This window comes from Neopelma chrysocephalum, unplaced genomic scaffold (assembly GCF_003984885.1).
Source record: "Neopelma chrysocephalum unplaced genomic scaffold, ASM398488v2 Primary Assembly neopelma1_22b, whole genome shotgun sequence".
Classification (NCBI taxonomy): Eukaryota; Metazoa; Chordata; class Aves; order Passeriformes; family Pipridae; genus Neopelma; species Neopelma chrysocephalum.
This window is the reverse complement of record NW_020897690.1, coordinates 15,352,788-15,373,272: the sequence shown is the minus strand read 5'-3', so window position 1 is coordinate 15,373,272 and position 20,485 is coordinate 15,352,788. Positions and strand designations below refer to the sequence as shown.

Genomic DNA, 20,485 nt, shown 5'->3' with positions numbered 1-20,485 from the left:
AATATACAAACAAAAATATATGCAGTCATATAGTACTAAATCTACAAATATGAAAGACTAGTACACATGATTTCTTGAAAATGTGTATTTTGATTTTAGCTTTGACCCTTAAAATTCAATACAATTTTTTAAACTCTGTTAATAAAAATCATGCAAAAACTTTTCCCTCAAAATCTGTGAGTCACCTTTTTCTGTTTTTAATTAAGAAAACCTTTAATATTAAATTGAAGATTTTACTGTTTAATTAAGTTATGAGACTGTAACTTCTTCCCAGAAATATCTTCTGTGGAATCACCACTGATATCACTTCACCATCACCTGGAGCAGAATAGCTATCCTGGAAACAGACTGATGAGAATATAGCTGTTCTTATCACAACAGAACATGTTACCACACTTGCAAAACTCACCCACCAAGGACATAAAGCCTTCTGGTGGAATTTTGTTCAAAACCACAGAATATGTACTGGCAGGAAATAATGGCCACCACAAATGCCATAATTTTTTAATAATAAATAAATAATAATTATTAAAAAAGTAGCTCTTTGAACCTAAGTTGTCCAATCTGGAAAGTGATGGAAAATGTTTTGCCTCAATTATATATCTCCCTCATCACTGTGGTGGATATCTGGATATGTCTAGGAGTGCAACTTGCAGTGAATTTAATTTGTGACATGGCATGATAATTCCTTTCTACAAATACGAAGTGCAAGCTTAGGTAAAATTCAAAATATGGGGCAGCAAGCTCAAAACCACAATTTTAGGACTGTTGAGGAAGCACTGATGAAGCATAAAGAGCTAAAAAATAGAGCAAGGAATAAAGATGTATCTAATACAGGCATCTGACTGCCTGGTAAAGTTCCATGTAGATTCCTGTGAAAGCAACTGAAATGCAAACTGATTTGTGTCTTGTCTTTTATTTACTGCCCATGTAATAACCATCACTGACTTAGGACGCTTTTGTTAAATTTTATGTTGCACACTGCACAGTACCTTTCATCTTGGAATAGTATGTTTAGCACAAACAGGGCATGTTACCTGACTAGAGTTTTACTGAAGGATTAAAGCACTATTGGCCACAACTTTTTCATCACCAATTTCTCTGAACTGAATGGCATCAATAGCATCTTTTCCCTTCTAGCAAATGAAGAAAAAAAGCTCAAAGTGGAAGGTGGGGTTTAAAACTTTAGGTCTCATCTTATAAAGAAATACAGTCTTTTCTTGGCCCTATATCTTGGGCAGTGGAAAAAATAATGATCTCATCTGTAAGCCACAAGTTTTAAGTCCTTCTCAGTGCATATTGTACCTGGTTTTATCAAATAAAATTTGTTTACTCCTACAGAAATGACAGGGTTCACAGGGTGAAAGATGAAGTAGTCTCCTCTTTCCACACATTTATAAAACAACTGGACAAAATAATTTCAAAGTGCATTCTACAGGTATGCTTTAGTGACGGTATTAATTCTTTGCTTTTCCTTGCAGGATAAAAAAGGTTAAGGAATTTTTGGTAAGAGATAAAGATGCATACAAGTCATAAGAACTCCCTAAGACTTCCCTAGTACCACTACAAATACAGGGTGCTGGTAAGAAGATAGGCTATAAGCAGTTTAAAATTAATATCCTATTCAATTCTATCTCAAGGTCTTATGGTTGAAGAGCTACTAGAATCCTTTTCCAGGCAACAGATCATTGTAAAGGAATACAGTGATGAACAACTAAGCATTTTAAAGCTGGTTGGGTTTTTTTTTAAGCTTGGATTTCCTAAGAGAAGATACAGGGAAAAAAAAAGTAATACTTACATGACACTATAAATAGTTTAAAATAAAAAGACTTCAATGAAAGAAAAAAAACACTTTGGAAATTCATCTATGCTTTCTTTTGCAAGTCCAGTCTTTATACCAAGCCCATTATTCCCTTGCTAAACATTTCAAGAATGCTCATATAAAGACACTTTCCCTAAAATAAAAACCCACCATGGCTTCCAGGGGAATGGAATGACAATAATTTCAAAGTAGTTTTGAAAGCCCTCTCATTCAGCAATAAGAGCTTTGTCTAACTGAAGGCAGACCTTCAAACTCTCCCATGTATGTAGTCCTTTTCACTAGCTTTAAGAGAAAAAAAACAACCTTGGACACAAAACACTGACACAAGTGGTTTTGGCACGGTTCATCTTTTGTTGTTAAACTAATCTAGATGGACAATACGTAACCTAGATTTTATATTTTGTGTTATATGCAGTGCGGTTTCTTTCCAAATCATGGGATTTTGGAGGTTTGTTTTTTAGGCAGTTTAGCAAGAGCATGCAATATTAATCAAGTAAAATTGCAGGGACTTGATATGTACATGCCAAATACTCCAACCATCTCTCATTTCTTGTTTTTCTAATTTCTTATCAGAAAACCAATTGAATTACTCAAATTACAGCAGTGTAAGTGAGGAAAGCCAAGCTCAAGAATTGCAGCCAATGTTGCTGGCTAAAAAAGTCAGCCCTTATCCTCCATTTCATTTGACAAACAGGTTAGCAAGTGTTCTGCTCAGAATCCAAATGAGTTAATCAAATCTGTGTGTCTGGTAACAAAACCAAACATACAAAAAAAGAGGAAAAGGAAAAAGAAGATAAATAAATTAATAAAAAGGAAATTAATGGAAATTAATTATACAAAAAGCTTTTAAAAATGTCTCCCAACTTGTACAATCACAGTCTTTGGTAGACCACTAGTATTAGAGCACTTAGCTAGCATTTCAGATAGTAATTAAGTAATGCAAACTAGCAAGAAAAAGAAACAGTTCTGGTTTTTTTTTTCCTCAATTAAGTCAAAGCAAACCCAGCACAAAACCAGATACACCAGCATAGGTCAGCAGTCAGGCTAGACAACAGTTGAGCAAGGGGCTGGAAGATGTACTGAAGCATAACCACGGACCAAAGTCTATTTCGATTCCATGAAGTAGATATCGGAAAGAGGCAAGAAACAGCTGCAGTACCTACTTATGGTGCCCTCGGGTTTCATCATTGTTTCATGCTAAACTTGCCAGCTAGTTTTTTTCCGCTCATTAAATTTCTGAAATCTAAGGAACGTTTTTTTTTTTTCTAACGTACGAGATGTTTTCTTTGGGGTTAAGCACAGTTTAATTTTAGGATTTTTTTTCTACTAGCTCTTCTAATTGAAATTTAGGTTTCAAAGACTTTTTTGAAGGATAAAGAAGGACTGTTAAAAACACAGAATTATCAAGGTTCAGAGTAAGCTGGTGAGGTAGGCATACCAGTCCCATTTTCAAAAGACACCGAGCAGTCAGCTTTTTATGAGACTACCAAAGTCCATAGCCTGCTGAACACGACAGATTAAGTGCCTAAAGCAGAGGCCATTCTGTGTTCCAAGGTAATCAACCTAGAATGAAATTATAAAACATCTTTTTCAAACTACTCCCTTATCAAGAATAAACAGAAGTTCTGATATCTTACGGATACTTCTGAAAATTTTAATGTCATATTAATAAATGTAAGATTAACCTATTAAAATATGACTGTACTGCTGTGAGAATTCCATTTTACAAAAATAGACGTGCACAAAAATGGGAGTCAGCTTATGTTTGTTTTCAAAAGATATCTCTCATATATAATTCTCTTACTCAAAGCCCTGTTGTTAGCACTTCCTTGATTTTCTGATGACACTAAGTGGTATTTAAAGGTCAGCAAGGAAGAGACTGCAGATTGCCTGTGAGAGTGATTTGACTTCCTGTTCCCTGTTCACACTGGTCAATAAAAATTTTTCAAAATGTCAAGTTCTTTTCTTGTGAGGTTCCTACAGCCAGGCCTTTCTTCCGCAGCTCTTTGCCAAAACTCACATATTTGAACTCCCAGTCTTGTTATGCAATTTCCTTCTCAGAAGTTTTTAAATCAAAAGTAATCAATTGAGCTGTTTTTAAGCACTCAAAGTACCAGATGTATCAGCAAAAAGTAAGGTGTTTATTTTTTCCAAAACAGAGACAAAAAATAAAAGTATCATAAAGGATATAATTTTTTTGCAAGTGTACCATGGGTAAACATGAAAGGCAAGATTTAGAGCAGGCAAACAAATCTATCTACTCAGTGGGAGTAAGAATATTTATGCCTCTTGGACATTTAAACTCCATTAATGCAAACTTTTATTGTTTTGCTGAATGACACCACACCTGATTACAGCTGGCCATTTAAAACATCAGACAGGTTATGTCAGACCTACTGCACCAACTGAACTCAGAAGCTGCTTTCCTTGATATGATACTGATATTACTTATACTAGCATTAGATTTGACAATACTGAAACTGAATTAATCCAAGCTTTGAAACTAAAGCGTAATACTGCAGTCATGAGATTGCTGGGAGACACAGTTAAAAAAACCCAACAAAATAAAACAAAAGTTTGTGACTACTCAGATTTTCCTTTCTAACCAGCCACACTGAATATAGTTTGTTTTTTGTACTCCCTGAAGCACTTGTGCTGAATGTCTGCTGTCAGAAGGAAAAAAAATGTTAACCTTTGCCTGCTCTAAACTAAAAAAAAAAAAAAAATATACATTTTTATGCAATTTACTTTATGTTGCTTTATTATCTCATTCCATTTTGCTATTGGAAGGAAATTATCTGGTTACACATCACATTAGTAAAAGATAAGCAACTATTCCATTTCCTCAATAGTAACTTACACAGGCAGTCTTGTGTTGACTTTATGTGTCTGGCAAGTAGGCTTTCAAGTTTTTACTGTAAAAGTTTTGAGTTATACTTTGAAGTCTGTACAACTACAATGCTACCTTATGTTTGTATTAATCTATTATAGCATCTAGATAGCAGTTCCAGATCTTGTGGTCAGGGCACATTTGGTAGACACCAGAACTTACACAGCCAGAATCAGAAATGTCTGAGAACGTTCTGTCTCCTGTGGTGCTGCCAGTTCTCTCTCAGTGTGGCTGACCACATTCCTCCTATTTTAGTACAAAGTTTGTGGACCAGGGGCAAGGAGGTCACCTCCTTTACAAAGTCATCGACTTTATCTCCCAGCACTCAAGCAGCATGACTAATCTGTCACTGCAGAGGTTACTGAAATTTTCCTATGACACAGGTCCACACCATCTGCAATTATGTTGTTTTTCTTCTTAACTATCCTTATCATTAAATTTTTTTTCCTTGTACCTTAACTACAATTTCCCTTCCTAGAAGTTTATCTGATTACTTCTTGTCTTCACTTAGGCAAGCTCATGTGATAAAAAGTGTCTCTACAGCTAAGAGTACAACCTTGGTTTCCAGCTCCAAGTGATTTATGTTCACCCCACAGCTCCTCTGGTGTCCAACCTTGTTTCCAGTAGAAAAGGTTAAAGAACAACCACCCAAGGAAAGAAACTACAAAAATGGAAGCCTCCAGGAAAAAAGTTTTCTGAAACATACCAAGGGCTTTAGATTCACTGTGAATTTCTCAGTAGGGAACACATGTGGGTATTAACTCTGGCCCTGTGCACTACAGTGAGAACAAAGAGGGTGCCCAATTAGAGAGAGCTTCCAAGAAGCTTTTTCAGTTTTTGCATACTTCTTGTGTATAGTATATATAAAAAAAGTGAAGCAATATCAAAAACTCATTTTCCATTTGGAAATCAGATGGTGTCCTGGTTAGAACGGCTGGGACCAATTCATCATTGGATGGGTGTAACCCAAAACTGTGTATTCTATAGCCTTCCATGCCATTTCCCAAAAACTGTTGTCAGTAGAGGCCTGTGAGGTGGGAAGATGTTCTTGTCCTCATACCCTTTTATGGAATTCCCCGCTCTGATACCCTTTTATGGAATTCCCCACTCTGATACCCTTTTATGGAATTCCCCCCTCTGAGGGAGGGACTGAGCATCTTCATGCCCTTTATGGAATTCCCTGCTCTGAGGGAGGGACTGAGCACTCCCACCTGAACTGGAGAATATATAAACTGGGAGTTTCGGAACCTTTTCCACTCGTGGGATCCAGAGGAAGACTGCAGACCACCGCTCTCAACCAGACTGAGACCACCACCCTCAACTGGACTGCAATCACCACTTTTGACCAGACTGCAGCAGCTCTCCCACCAGCAGGTTTTTCCCCTCTCCCTTTACTTTGGACTCGGGGGGGGGGCAAGGAACACCACTTTTGTTCATGCCCCAGGGTGCTGGGTTATACATTTGGGGTTTGCGGGTTAAAACCAATTATCTGTCTGTATAATTGTACTTATTGTATTATTTTAATAAATTGTTATTCTGACTTATAAATCTCTCTTTTGAATTGAGTTCATTTCCCCTGCTGGTTAACTTTTAAACCAGCACAGATGGATACTGAACGAATACAGCAAAAATCCAGAGTAAGCTGATTACTTTTCTTATGAACTGTCAAATATTTTATTTTGAAGTTTAGGAATATAAACTCAAATCATTAGTAGATTAGAAAACATGGGTTGGGAATACAAGCATTTCAGCTAAACATAAACATGTCTATAAATTCTTGCAACTATGAAGAATCAGAAGCAGGAAGACCAGCTGTAGCTGCTATTATCAGTACCTACTAATACTACCTCCCCTCAGTATTCTGCAAGTCTGAGATCACAACTTTAATCTGAGTCCTCCAAGAATGAATAAAGTACCATGGCACATATGAACCAGTGGAATAAAAACCTATGAATTCAACAATGTACATATAATAATCAAGCAACTCAGAGATTGTCAAATCACTTACATTTTTTCAAGATTTTAGGACAGATATGATTCTTCAATGCTTTGAGAATTGAAGGTTTTAAATCACTTCTGGTGACTTAAAATTCAATGTATTTCCTCCAAATAAATTCTCCAGTTTCCTGTGTCACTCTTCAGGTTTTCTCACTCATGAAGAGTCAGACTACTCTTCATGCTTAAAAAACTCTTTGTCTATTACTGCTACTCAAATTCACTCATGTCAATCTGAAGAAGTCATAGTATCAAGAGAAATGGATGCAGCATTTTTTTCCATTGCAGCACTACATGCAGAGAAGGGAAGACAAGCTAACGGGATTTACATTGTGTGTTTGTTTAAAACAAATTAATATTTTTTAAAGAAAGCAGAATTCTAACAGAAGTAGCAAAAAATAGCTACCCTCTTCTGCCAAGAAAGCTTATGTCTCAACAACTCAGAAGGTGGGAGCAGGCAGAATGCTGCCTGGTACTAATGAGAAGACCAAAATGTTTGGAAAACCAATCAGTGTTTGTAAGACACATGTGTAGATCATTTGTGTCCTCACCAATCAATCTGGACACTGAACTCACTGAAGTAACCAGCAAGCATGCATCCTGTGTGATGCATGACCTCGTGAATCATAGCTGAGTAACTCATTAAAAAGAAAAGAAACACATCTTCTTTGATTCAGAGCTGTCACTGAATAATAAATCACTCTCAACTCAACACAGTGAAGATACACTTGCTACAAACCTTTCTAATGCATAATTTATTTATTTTCTGTCACTGTGTGTTCTGTGAAGGAATAAAAAATTGTTTGGCTGAAATCTGAAGCTATTTAGCCACAAATGAAAGAAACTCAGGTTACAAAACAATCTTTTCTGAACAAATGTAATCAGCAAAGCAAGTAAGTGTATGTCCAAAATGCAAACCTCAGCTCATAACCACACATGCCAACATATTTTCCACTTAATATTCCACTTTTCACCAGATTCTCAATTTACAGAAATACAGCTAAAAATCTTTGAAACATGAAATTATTGGGAGATACTTCAACATTGGTATAAACCCAATGACATCCATGAAATAGCCACAAGCTTCAGTACGCATCCAATACAGGTATCTTTTTAAGTGGATATACTAAACCCAGCATGTTTTTAAAAAACACAAGCATCTCCAGTTCCTTAAAATACCACTTTATAGTAACAGACATATCATAGAGAAATCACAGACATATATGCACAAGCTTCCCAAATGTGCCAACTTCCTTCATGCCCTTATTGTGCTATGCACCTGATTCCATCAGGCGATATGACAGCACACAAAGCACGTGGGTTCTTTTTTGACTTTCTGGATTTGTGACGCATTTTGAATACTCCTAAAATGTAAATATTCTTGCTTTTGTTTTGGATATGTAAAGTCTAGTGAGAGAAACCCATCACTAACATAGTACAGAAAACATTTCTGGATCAAATGTTTCTATGCTATTTGGTAGTTTAAATGAAGCATTGCTACCTGTCACTCAGGTGGAGGGTAGGAGTGCAGGCTGCAGGCACAATCTGAAGTGAATTCCAAAGTCAAGCTGAACTGCAGGTGACAGTCTGGGATGTCGCCAGATGCTTAAAATAAGGTTTGTTTGCATTCCATACAAGTGTAAAATGATTTATCTTGACTTTCAAAAGTGTGTGGACAACTCTGTGCTTCATTCGAGAGAATGTTCTCCCTTTTTTTTTCTTTTCCTTCTTTTTTAATATTGTTTTGGGAAACCACCAGAATCAATTTACGTCTAAAATGCACCCTCTTAGGGCTGATTTACATCTTTCTGGTTAGACTGCTTAAAACTTATCTTCCCCAAAGTCCAACACTTTTTGTCAAAACACACTGTCAAAATGTGTCAGCCTATAAAAAAGGACCATATTTTGAAAATCGATTTTTCATAACTGTCAAAAATACAAATATGTAAAGCTACTATGGGAAGAAATATTAAATTCAAAAGATTCCCAAAAAGGAACAGCTAACAAAAGACAGACAGTCAGCAAATTCAGCTACTCACATCACATTTTTTTTGATAGCTATATGCTTGTAACGAGAGATCTGCAGGGAGTTTGGTGAATCATAAAAGGAAATAGGAAAAAACATGAAAAATACAAGTCTCTTTTTGGATATTTGTCCAAGTAGAACAAAAGCAGACATGAAAGAAGTAGGAAAGAACACAGGAAGTGAGGACAGAAACAAAAATACAGTGAGAAATGAACATGTTCACCAGATTTGACCAGAGAGTAAGTCCCTGAAGAAATTCAAACACAAAAGTCTGGAAAAGGAGAGAAGCATAGCTAAAAGAAGAAGACTTCAGTGAATGTGATGGTAGGACTACTGGCTTATATCCTGGGGAAGGAACAATGAACTAAGGAGACTGTGCAGGGCAGAAACAATATTCTGCAAGAAAACTCCATGATTGCCCATATATTAGCCCAGAAAGATGGTGATGTTCATGGTTACTTGTCATGAAAACAGTGAGAAGTCACATGAACAGAATTCAAACTGGGAAAGATTTAGTAGTGAAGGAAAAGGGGATTGATATATAGAGTTTTGAATGTGTAATATATATTTCTGTGGTAGGGACTGAATGCATATTAAGATATGGAATGAGGCAGAATAGAAGAAAATAACCAAAGAAACATTTTAAAAGCTACCGAGAGAGGTCTAAAAGCCAGTGACAGACCCCAATGGGAAAACATATTTTAAAGAAACCTGAAGAAGAAAGAATTACAGAGGAAAATTCACATGGACTCCAAAATTCAATTCAATCCTAGTATAGAAAAAAGACAGAAAAAGATTAAGCCAGAAGGAAAACAAGGAAAGAACACTTGGTCTTTAAAGGCCTTTAGCAGATCTAGTGAGAGCAATCTTGGAAGACTGAGGATGGAAAAAGCCAAATTTTTGCAAGTCTGAAAAAGTTGGTTTCTCCTTTCACTTATACTTTTGCACTACGTGAAAATAGATTATTCCAATCAAATAGTGTTGAACAACCAAGCCAAAAATAAAATTCTGTCTTTATTAATGGTCTGGCAATAGACTTCAGGAAATGGAGTTCAAAAGGTCAAAGACTGAAAAAAAAAAAAAAAGACATTTTTCCACTGGTGTTAAGCATTCATCAATCATAAATAACCACAAAAAGGATCAGAAGGATCAGAGGTCTTGAGCAAAATGAATTCACCGCTGCAATATGAGTTTATTTTCTCTAGGATTACTAATTCTTTTAAATCAATTAGTTCATGGAAGACAGGAGTTGTTACATTTGCAATATATGTCCTTCTGAAATTCAAAATATTTTAAAAACTATTGAAGAGGAAAGTCTTCTCAGCAAATTCTTTTAACACACAGATACTATCAAACCACTAGAGTTGATCACCTTCAATATATTTTCATTGTAGATATGCCAATTTATACTGGAGGAGGAGATGGAAACTTTGCTTAAAACATACAATTTTCAAAATATCTTCTCTAATGTCTGCACAGTCAATTTTTATGGTGACCAGAATTATGAATGGAATAGTTCCTGGCATGAGTTTTTTGGGTGTATATTTGTTTGGTTTTGAAGAAATAATTTCTGGGTTTTACTGAAAGTATTTTTATTCCAGTTAAATCAAAAACGGTTTTCTCCGCATTTTAATGAAAGTGTTGTCCTTACTCAAGTTTTCCAGAGACAAAAAACACTAATGATCAATCCTCATCCTCTTTCAGTGTCTGATGAAATTCTGACACATATGACTTTTGGTCTCTGAAAATTTCTACTTATTATAGCTGAGAAAATCTACTGAAATTCAAAGGTAAATTTTCACCAAGATCTTCAGAACTTCTCTAAAGTCAAAGGAGTTGCTCCGATTTACTCAAGTTCAGGGATCTGGCTTCTAACTCCAGTCCCTATAATCCAATTCTGACACAAATACTTTGTTAATTCAGAATGCAGTTGTGCAACTTTTCCTTTTGAAGTTTACGGTGACTGTGGGTGTTTAGCTAGAGGGAGACAAACACAATCATCCAACTGTCAAAGTAAATTTTCAGTAAGGAAGCTTTACACTTTGCAATGATAAAATACTGCCAAAGATATGACTGAAAAACAACAGAACCTCTGAAGACTTTAAAACTTAAATTAGAAAAACAAATCAGCTTTTGAACTCTGAAATTAGTGCAAATCTTATAACAAATCCTAATTACAGAGTCACTAAGAGGATTCTAGCAACGTGAACCAGAAATCAGCAGCTAGGAATTTTACTGTTTCAGTTGGCTCTTTCAGATGTCTAGGTGTGTTCATGTGTGTGTACATAACCCCTCTGTGTACATATGTGTACCTACATACATCACTTCAATTAGCTCTTTCTGATATCTGCATGTGTGTTTGTGCCTGTGTGCACATACACTATACACTGAGTACAATATGCTGAGTCTGAAATCCTAAGGGATGGCCTAAGCAAGCTCCCAAACTATCTGCTGAGAACTTCTGACTCCAAATAACAGCACTGGAGCAGACCAACCCTTCAAGTACATATGACAGCTTTCTGCAGAAGACAAAACAAAAGAAAAACTCATATTGTACTTACAGCTTGATGTTTGAGTACTGATGCCAACAAACTATTTTGAATTATAACAGCTGAATATTTAGCCCCAGATCAACACCAGTGGTAAGGAGTACACAGGTGAAGAGAAGGAGTCAGGAGGGCAGGGTGTAAGAGTGAAGGGGTGAAGAGAAGGTTTAAGACAACACTCTCCTGCTGGACAATGAGTAGAGCACATTCAGGTGTCATACAACCCACCTGTTTCATAATACCTACAGACTGATACTGCAGAAATTAAGCTTATCTCATTAAAGGACATGAACAATTTGAATAGAAAAATACATATGCTAATACTTTGAAGAAGTCACGACAGAATTAAATTCAGGATCTGAATCTTGCAAGACCATGAAATTCATATCCAAGCTTCCTCTCCACCCTGGAGGATTTTCCAAAGCCTATCCTCTTTGGAGAATAATCAATACCCTGATCATGCTGGCAAAAATCAAGCAAGCTCTTTAATTGGGTGCAGAGGAACAGGCTGAGAATGAAGAGGTAGACCCTCCCTCTGAATTTTCTTTGAAGTAATGCTTTAGTACTATTCTAACATCCTTGTCCTTTAACTTTTTTCCTATTGTGATCACTTGTTATTATCCTTTTAACTCTAACTTTGTCTAGACCATCCCATCTTCTAAATAAAAGTGAAGTGAGAATATAGGATACTGCAAAGTGACTGAAGTACAGCTGTGCTGGAGATCAAGTTAGTTCAGTCTTTTCCCACTTTGTATACACATATATATAAATTCATAATTTTGTCTTCCTTTGCAGTATACTATAGCCTGCTAAGTTTCTCCAAGTCTAAAAGTTAAGTAGTATATCCTCAGGACACCAGAGCTTGACTTGTGAATGTTTATTATTCCCAAGAAACTAATTTTCCCACTGTGTATAGCCTTGTTTCCTTTGTGAATTCAGTGTGAAATACTAAGAAATCACAGCTCTCTAATATATTTATTTCTGCTGACTGGAGTATTCAAATTCAATGAAGTGCACTCCCGACTGTTCAGTTGCAGCAGAAACCTTTCAAACCCGGTCCCAAATTTAACTGACGCAGAAGTTAAAAACCTATGGAAGTAGGTACAACATATACCTACGCTCGGACTTTAACTGGCACAACTACAGCTTAAACAGGGCAAGCAGTTCTGAGAATTCAGCTCACTTCTGGGTATGCACTGCTTCAGATAACAAAGAAAAACCTGCTTTTTGCAACGAATTATTGGTTGGTGAAAGCCACTCCCTTCCTTTGCCACTTTTTGCAATTCATCTTCTACAAGACTTAACATGTTTACTTTGGGGTTTTCTCCTTCCCCAGTGAGAAAATGCTCTATAAATCAAGCAACTTCAAGGGATCTATCTGTGTCAACTGTCCATCAAAAAGGAACAAAGGTCTTATCTTGCAGAGATGACAGTGAAAGTGTCAGAAGATCTTTGTACATGCAAAAGAGAATCAAAAGTAGCACAAAGAAGAACAATTTTAAAATTGACTCGTGCAGATAGCGGTTAGCAACTCACAAAAGACATGGTCCAAAGCCAGTTAAAAACAGCAGGAATTTTTCCACTGGCTCTAGTGAGTTCTGCATCAAGTTTCCAATGGTTACTCTAACCATATGATGCCAAAAGACAGTAATACTCTAAACTATGCTGCCACTGTCATTTCTCCAGGAAATCTTTTTCTTCAGTATACTTTCAAGCTCAATGAAAATCCTAACAATGCCAGCACAGAAAGCATAGCTTTGATTTTTTAAACATAAAATTTGGCTACAGATATACGTACTTTAATCTGTTAAAGAAACAAAGAAAGTAAAGGACCTCCAAAAAAACACTTGTGAATTGGAACACAACAAATAGGCAAGGAATTGTTTTAAAAGCCTGATCAAAACACAGGTTAAAACTGAAAATCCAAAGAACCTCATGCATGATCAGATACCCTACACTGAAATATAGTCTAGTTTTCTAACTATTTGGCAAGGGTTTAAAAAACCAAAACATATGATGTTAAACAGCATATGAATGCGAAAAGACCTTACACTACTTTCACCCTTCACATGATGCTTTCTTTTGATGTAATATTCAGGCACAGGAAATTAAAAGTAGAACACTATATTAAGTTCACAATCCAAAGCAATAATACTAAGAAGTCTCAAAGTGTTGCCTTTCCATAGATGAAGGATAAAGTATTGTTTGGTTTTTTTTCTTAATTCAATCAGGTTACACAGAATATATTCTCCCAACCCCCTTTTTTTCTCCCCCCTTTTGGGCAAGGGGGGAGGAACATGTCACAACTTTGGATAGGCAAGTTGCTTTTAATTAAATACTAATTAATAACTTTGACGGACTTGTACAATTGCCAGTATTTTTAGTTGATATTGTCTTTCTGACCTGTAACCCTTAAACTAGAACAAGGACCTTGTTTAACATTTGTTAAATTTAGACAGCACCACTATCCACTATTACCCCCTCCCACTGCTGCTGCACTAATCTCCCATGCCAGCTGCTCAAATGTTTACATTTGAAGGGCTTTCTCTGTTTGTGCAGAAACGGTCTCTGCGCAGTATCTCTCATCTGTACATTTGCCAGAATCAAGGCAAGAAAAGCCTCCCTTCTGGAATTCTTGATTAATAAATAGTCTTAAATGTTTCTTCTTCCCTTCCCCCTTCTGTCAAATCCATTGCCAATAGGCTTTTACAACGCAAACCTCCCCAGTGCACTTTACTGGCCTGACTTGTCCTATGCAAACAACTGTAAATCAGAACAAGCTCCATTTAGAGTCAATGCAATCACACCATCTCTGTGCTGAAACTGGGAGAGTGAAATCTAGCTAAGTACCTGAGCATTTGCTGCGATGGAAAAAATAAAATGTTACAATCAGAGGAGAGGGGTGTGGAGAACCTAACACTAACAACATAAATCTATTGGTAATCTCACCATCTCGTTATGTCAGCGTACTTCAGAGACTGCCCACACAGCTCATGACCTACACATTGGTCGCACCTGGCTCACACCAGGTCACTGAGGTACTGAACCGGCAAAACACTTAAACAGGTGCTTGGTATGGCACTGAAAAATTCAATGGGGCCAAGAGCTACAACTACTTACCTATTTAAGAGCTCTGCAGGGCTATGTCTTACTACTTGCCTTGATCTGCTTTCTCTTCTGGCCTTCCAGTTGACCACTTACAAAACCAGAAATACTTTTCTGATTTTGCCAGAGTATTTTGAGATTTGCTTAAAAGTGTGACATTGAAAAAAAAAAAAGGAACTGACTGACGGTATTACTACCTCATACTATTGTAAAAGTCTTTAAAAAGACTGACTGCTATTTGCCACATTTCCCCTCTTCAGCTTGCATCCCAAAATGCTGCTGAGAATTCAAATAGTATTAAACACTGCAGAGTGAGAGAAAAAGCAACATCTGAAAGTATTTGTAACCCTTTCTGCTAAACTCAAAGGGGAAGATCAGTATTGCAGATGCATGTGAAAGACTAATAAAACCTAACAATAGTTGTCTATTAAAAAAAAAGAAAGAATGTGAAACAGCTATATAGACTACAGGCATTAGAGGGCTCTTTTTGTGGTGATGAACAACTGAGCAGCACACACAGTACCCAGTGCTATACAGTCTTTGTATGATACATACAACTCTTTGAGTCAAAGGAAGACCGGTAAGGGCCACTAAGCCTCATGTAGGTTTGACTTTGCATGACAAAACTAAGCCATAAAGTTCACTTAGGAAAACTTCCCCATCAAAGTAAAATGCATTATGTCCTGTCAGCAAATGCTGTTTTGCAAATCCTCCCTCACCTGCCATAAGATATTATTGAGACATACGGTTTCACACGCTACCAAGCAGCTCAGTTTTGCCAACGAACAAATATGTGTGGAAATCATGAGATCATCTAATTAAAAGAAATGTTATTGTATGCCACTACTTTTAATGAAAATGAGTCTTCACTGTCCACAGAAGTGGCTGGAAAGAAACCAAATCCCATTAGTGTTCATGCCCCAGAAATTGCTTGCAAAAGAAAAGAAATTATACCTGAACTGGTGTTGAAAATTTTTACTGTATCTAAAATCTACATATGCTAATAGAATATTTTAGACTAATATAACGAATCTGGGGTTACGTGAGATTCAGATTATGCCACTACAAAAACAGGTTTACTGTCTAAAAAAAATTTCCATTGTATATTAGAAATATGGAATCGATGACATATAACTAGGCATTTCTGATTTTGTCTAGTAAAGGGCACTGGCATAAATACACACTAATCCTTTCACTACAGTAGTTACCATTGGAAAGCTTTACAAGACATATTCTGGGTATCTGTCATCAAATCAAAAAGAAATGTACTTTGCAGTGGAATGAGTAATTCCCTGACGCGTTCCCAGACCATCCCAAACTTAAACAAAAAACGCATTTCATGTACACAGAAGTATGTGAAAGACTGTTTTGAGGAATTGCATCTCTGCTTATCCAATTGCAGAAAAGCCCGATCCTGTGATAAATTTTTCTTTAAAGCTGGTATTTTCCCAACTGCTTCATGCTTGCTAGTTACACTAAGAACAATATTTTGAATGTATTATGACTGAATATGAATTACATGGCTATTATAGACTATTAAGGGGCTCTAGTAATATTAAATACTAAGAAAGCAAAGGATGAGTGGTTGAGGTGTCACTAGAAAAATCTCAAATGGAATTTAAGTTTGTCTTTGGGTATTTTTTAATGTGCTTTTATTAATGCAAATTAAAAGCCATTGGTCTTATTAGCTGCTGCTTTATTCTATTTTTTTTTTCAGTGAGTTAACTTTAGACCTTTTCAGTGAAATCAGTAACAAAAGATGAATCAGACATAAAAGGATCTGGGTGGTTAAGGGTGTGTCACCAGGTCTTAATTAAACATCCAAGGGAGATATCTGAGCCAACTTACGCCAGACTGACTGGGTACATCCACAACGATGCCATGCAGCCCAGGTCTGAAAGCCTAACTTAGCTTGCTCCTGTTAGGTTGTGCCTCCCTAAATCACATTGGTTTTCGCTTTCCCATCAATAAGCCTGACACATACTCCTCTAATGCGCTTACTTCCATTTTGATGCCTGAATTCTGCTTCTGGGCATGCTGTGGAAAACTGTGGAGAAACTATGCTTCTAACCTCCCGCCTAAACTCCACCAGGTTCCATAAAACTTGCAAATCTCTTCATCCTTGTCAGCCAAGGGGCTTGATCCAATAGGTGTGCTACAGGAGCAACTGGGTTCCACAAAAACGTAACTGCTTGAAGAGACACCTATAGTATTTACCTCTTGTCCTGTCCAAAGCCCTGCCGCAAGTTCAGTGATTCAGTAAGAATATGGTAAATCCAGGTCCAAAACCTTTGTCTAGTTGAAAAAAACCAAACTTTTCCCTCTTGTGAGGAGAGCGAGATTATTCTCTGTTCAAGGACATGAACATGAGTTTAGCTAAAAAGAGACTGAGATTAGGGCATTCATCTGGGCAAGGAGCCATTTGGCTCCTCCAGTTCTAGCTTCAGTGACTACTTATTTGCTGGATGGAACATCTGCTTAGCATAAAACACAGAAAAACATCTCTGGCGCTGGCGCTGGAACCCAGAGCTGCCACCACATTTCATTACTGGTTTGAATACTTAAGCTTGCTCTTGCTCTCTCTCTCTGAGTCATTGAATATTTGGATATTTTTACAAAAGGGTGCTTCCCACATGAAGAATACCTTGCAGCTTTGTTCCAGGCAGTCTCCAGCCCAGCAAGTATTTTGTTTTTTTTTGAGAAAGAGGAAATAGTTCTCTGATGCTGATATCTCTAAAGGCAGAGAACTTAGTTCTCTCACATTTTGTATAGCAGTGGTAGCAAGCTTCTAGAGTAAAAGCTTTAAGTACCTAAATTTCACAGCTGAATTAAGGTTTCAGTCTTGAGCAGAGGCAAGTAACAGAGAGAGATGGGCAGAGTTTAACAAGCAACCCCTGCTGTATAGTGGCTTCAAAATTTGGGAAAGCTGACTCTTGGCCGCTTAGATTCAGTATCCAGATGCCCACACTGCCAGGTATTTAAAACAGGCACTACCAGTCAGAGTTGTTCCCAATTCCTTTTGTAGATATGACCCTACTCAAGCCCATTCAATTTGACTTGGTCCATTTCTTTGTGTTCATCTCAGAAGGTTTCTTGTGAATATTTCCTTCAAGATGTGCTGCTAAAACCACTGCAGGAACTGAAGTTTACAAGTTGTCTTTAAAAAAGTAACAAGTTGAATGCAATGTATTGTGATGATTTTACTCTTAACCACACAGTTCTAAGTAAAGATACAGGTTCTGGTAACCAATGACTACCTGGTAATATTTTTCTAAAATAAAACCTTCATGGTCGCAAAAAGAAAAAGTTTAGAAATGTGACTTCTACATATCTCACGCTCAGAAGCCAAATGGAGGGAAGTCCACCCTTGCTGATTTGTTTTCAAATCTCATGATCTTAAGCCACTTTTGTGTGGTGAGGGCAAGAGCTGACAAGTGATTTTTGAATACATGAAATTGGCAAGCACAAGCTAAGCAACACAGACAGAACAGGGGTCAGCCGACATGTCTCTTCACCAGATACTGTTTTTAATAGCTTATAACTTCACCATGCTTTAACCATGGATGCTGAGGCTTTCCATTCCAGGTGTCTGCCTCGGGCTATTTTTTTTTGTTTTTGTTGAGCTGGAGTAGTTCAGCTGGTTCTGAGATGATTTTTTTTTTTGCACTAACTCCAAGGACCTTTTCTTTGAAGAGGTCTAGTAACACCACACTTTGGAGCAAAAACTTGAAGTCTGGTGGCATGCAGCCATTGTTTCAAGCTCTTGCCTACTGCTATCACATATTGTAAGAAAAATCTAAAGATACTATATTATGTAAAACCGTCTATGATTCACATGAACGAAGAGAGTTAATATCCACAAAAGGAGGTAGATACAGCTGCATCTCTTTAGCAGTCATAATCTGGCTGAAAGGCACCTCCACGGTCTGCTTAATCTATCCCTCTGCTCTGAGACAGAATCAAGTATGTGTAGCTCATCCTCTAGAAAATTTTGGGGGTTTACAGGTGATAATAAGGATTTCATGGTCACTTTAATAACCTGCTCCCCTTTGAGACCTCCATACAGTCAAATTTTTCCTCCCTCTAGTATCCAAGTTAAATTTCCATTGCTAAATATAAAGCACACTGCTTCCTGCCCTGCACTCAGTAGACAAGGAGAAATAAAGTTGATAATTGTCATCTTTGCTACCTACTGGAATTCTCTCAATGCCAGCCACAATCCAGCTGGCTTGAGCAAACCTTTGTCTTACCAAGGCAAGTTAATAGTTTGGGGGCTTTTTCTACAGAGTATCACAGGATATCAAAATGAAACTAACTCTACCACAATGGTAAACCTTGTCCTGAGATACCTGAAATTTAATAAATCTCTTTTTCTTCTAATCATGTGAACAGCTGCACAAATGAAAACATTTATAGCTATATCTTCCCTACAGTCATCCTCTGGCATCTAACTACTGGCTTACAGGCACCCTGTAGCAAAAGAGTGGGGAGAACAGACCTGTCTGCTGGAGACTCTCCATACTGTTTGGTGAGTTTTGTGTTTCGCAAATAAAAACACACTAAGCAAAATTGTTTCAAGGTCAGATCACTATCTACATCTTTGGCAGTGTATATAGATATCTCTAACTGTACTAAATGCAACATAACTATCCCAAGATTTGATCCCGCTAATACCAAATAAAGACATTCCAAGCATTGTCAGGAGACCAAGAAGCAAGAACGTGAAACCAGGAGTTTAAAGCAAATGTAACTGTCAGATGTGAGGAAATATTAAAAGTGGGTGGCTATTAACTTCCATTGAGATGACATGGGCAGTATTCTCATTCCTACTGACCTTAACAGTACCTGCCCATGTGCCATGAAGTCCTCGACAGTAAAGGGTATCAGCGGATCACCTGGGACCTGACATGGTTGAAGAGAAATCACATTTGCATAATTGTACTTGATCCTTCTTTCCAACCATTCTGAACCGAGAAAATGTATCATGAATGGTATAACTCCTGCCATAAAGGAAGATGTAAAAGTTAGACTACAGTTAGAGAACAAAGCTTTGAAAAGGTAAATTATATACGTTTTAAAAGCCTTTATAAGGAAAAGAGTTTTTGCCATCATTTAAGAAGTGATTGCCAAGATTACTAATGCACCAGAAGTTTTGATGACTTTTTTCAAACATTAGCAAACTTGTTCAAACTTTTCTTCTGGAGCACGATCTTGCAATTATACAGGTAATGTGAAATTAAAAAAAACCCCCACACATACCCTAAATGTATCTGATAACTGTTTGGTATTTAAAATTTTATGTTTTTTTTTTTCCCCTGGTAGCTTTGCCTATGGACATATATAATCATAGCATGGCAGATTCATCGAGCAGAGAACTACTGGACTATCTGCTTCATTTAATGAATTGAGCCTGTTATAGGTAACAACTACAAATCAGTCATACACTGAAGACTAGGTGTTTTAAAAATGGTCCTGGTGAAAGTCCTCTGCACTGCCGAAGCCCTATTTGAACTAGAGAAACCTTGTGTGATAAGACTTTGTGCTGAAGTTTCAAATCCTCTGATAAGTATTCCTGGCTGTACTTCTAAATATTCTTTCCCAAGCTGATTTATTACATAAACAAAGTCCACACCAGAACTACAGATCGTTCAGCCCTTGAGATGTGTTTTTTTTTCCACTCTCAATTTACGAAAACACAGAGGCCCAAAAATAAAAACAGGTAATTGTAGTACTGCATTCCAAATGCCAGATTTCAACTATTTATTTGAGGACAGTGACACCAAGTGGCAGAGATGACTCAAGTTCCTTTTTTCCCCTCCAGTTTTTCTTAACTGCAGTTCCTTCGGCACAGAAAAAGCAGAATACAGTTAACTGTGCTGCAACTTCCAACTGCTTTATTTGTTTGTTGTATTTATACCCCAGTGTATTTAAATAGCACTTGCTTTTTGAAAAGTTGACCTCAATATAAAACTCATCTGCTTAGCACAAAACTGATTTTTTTCCCAGATTAAGGGAAAGATTTCTTCTTTATTTACAATACGCTGTTGGATTTCACATCCTTTACTGATGTGTGGTATAATGAACTGCTGCATTTTGAGGAT

At 37.0% G+C, this 20,485-nt stretch overlaps 1 protein-coding gene across 2 annotated transcripts in view; it reads right to left on the bottom strand.

The window, feature by feature from the left end:
* LOC113966181 (protein cordon-bleu-like) overlaps nt 1-20,485 on the bottom strand; it is a 116,110-nt gene that overhangs the window by 32,471 nt on the left and 63,154 nt on the right. The gene's annotated exons all lie outside the window — the stretch shown is intronic.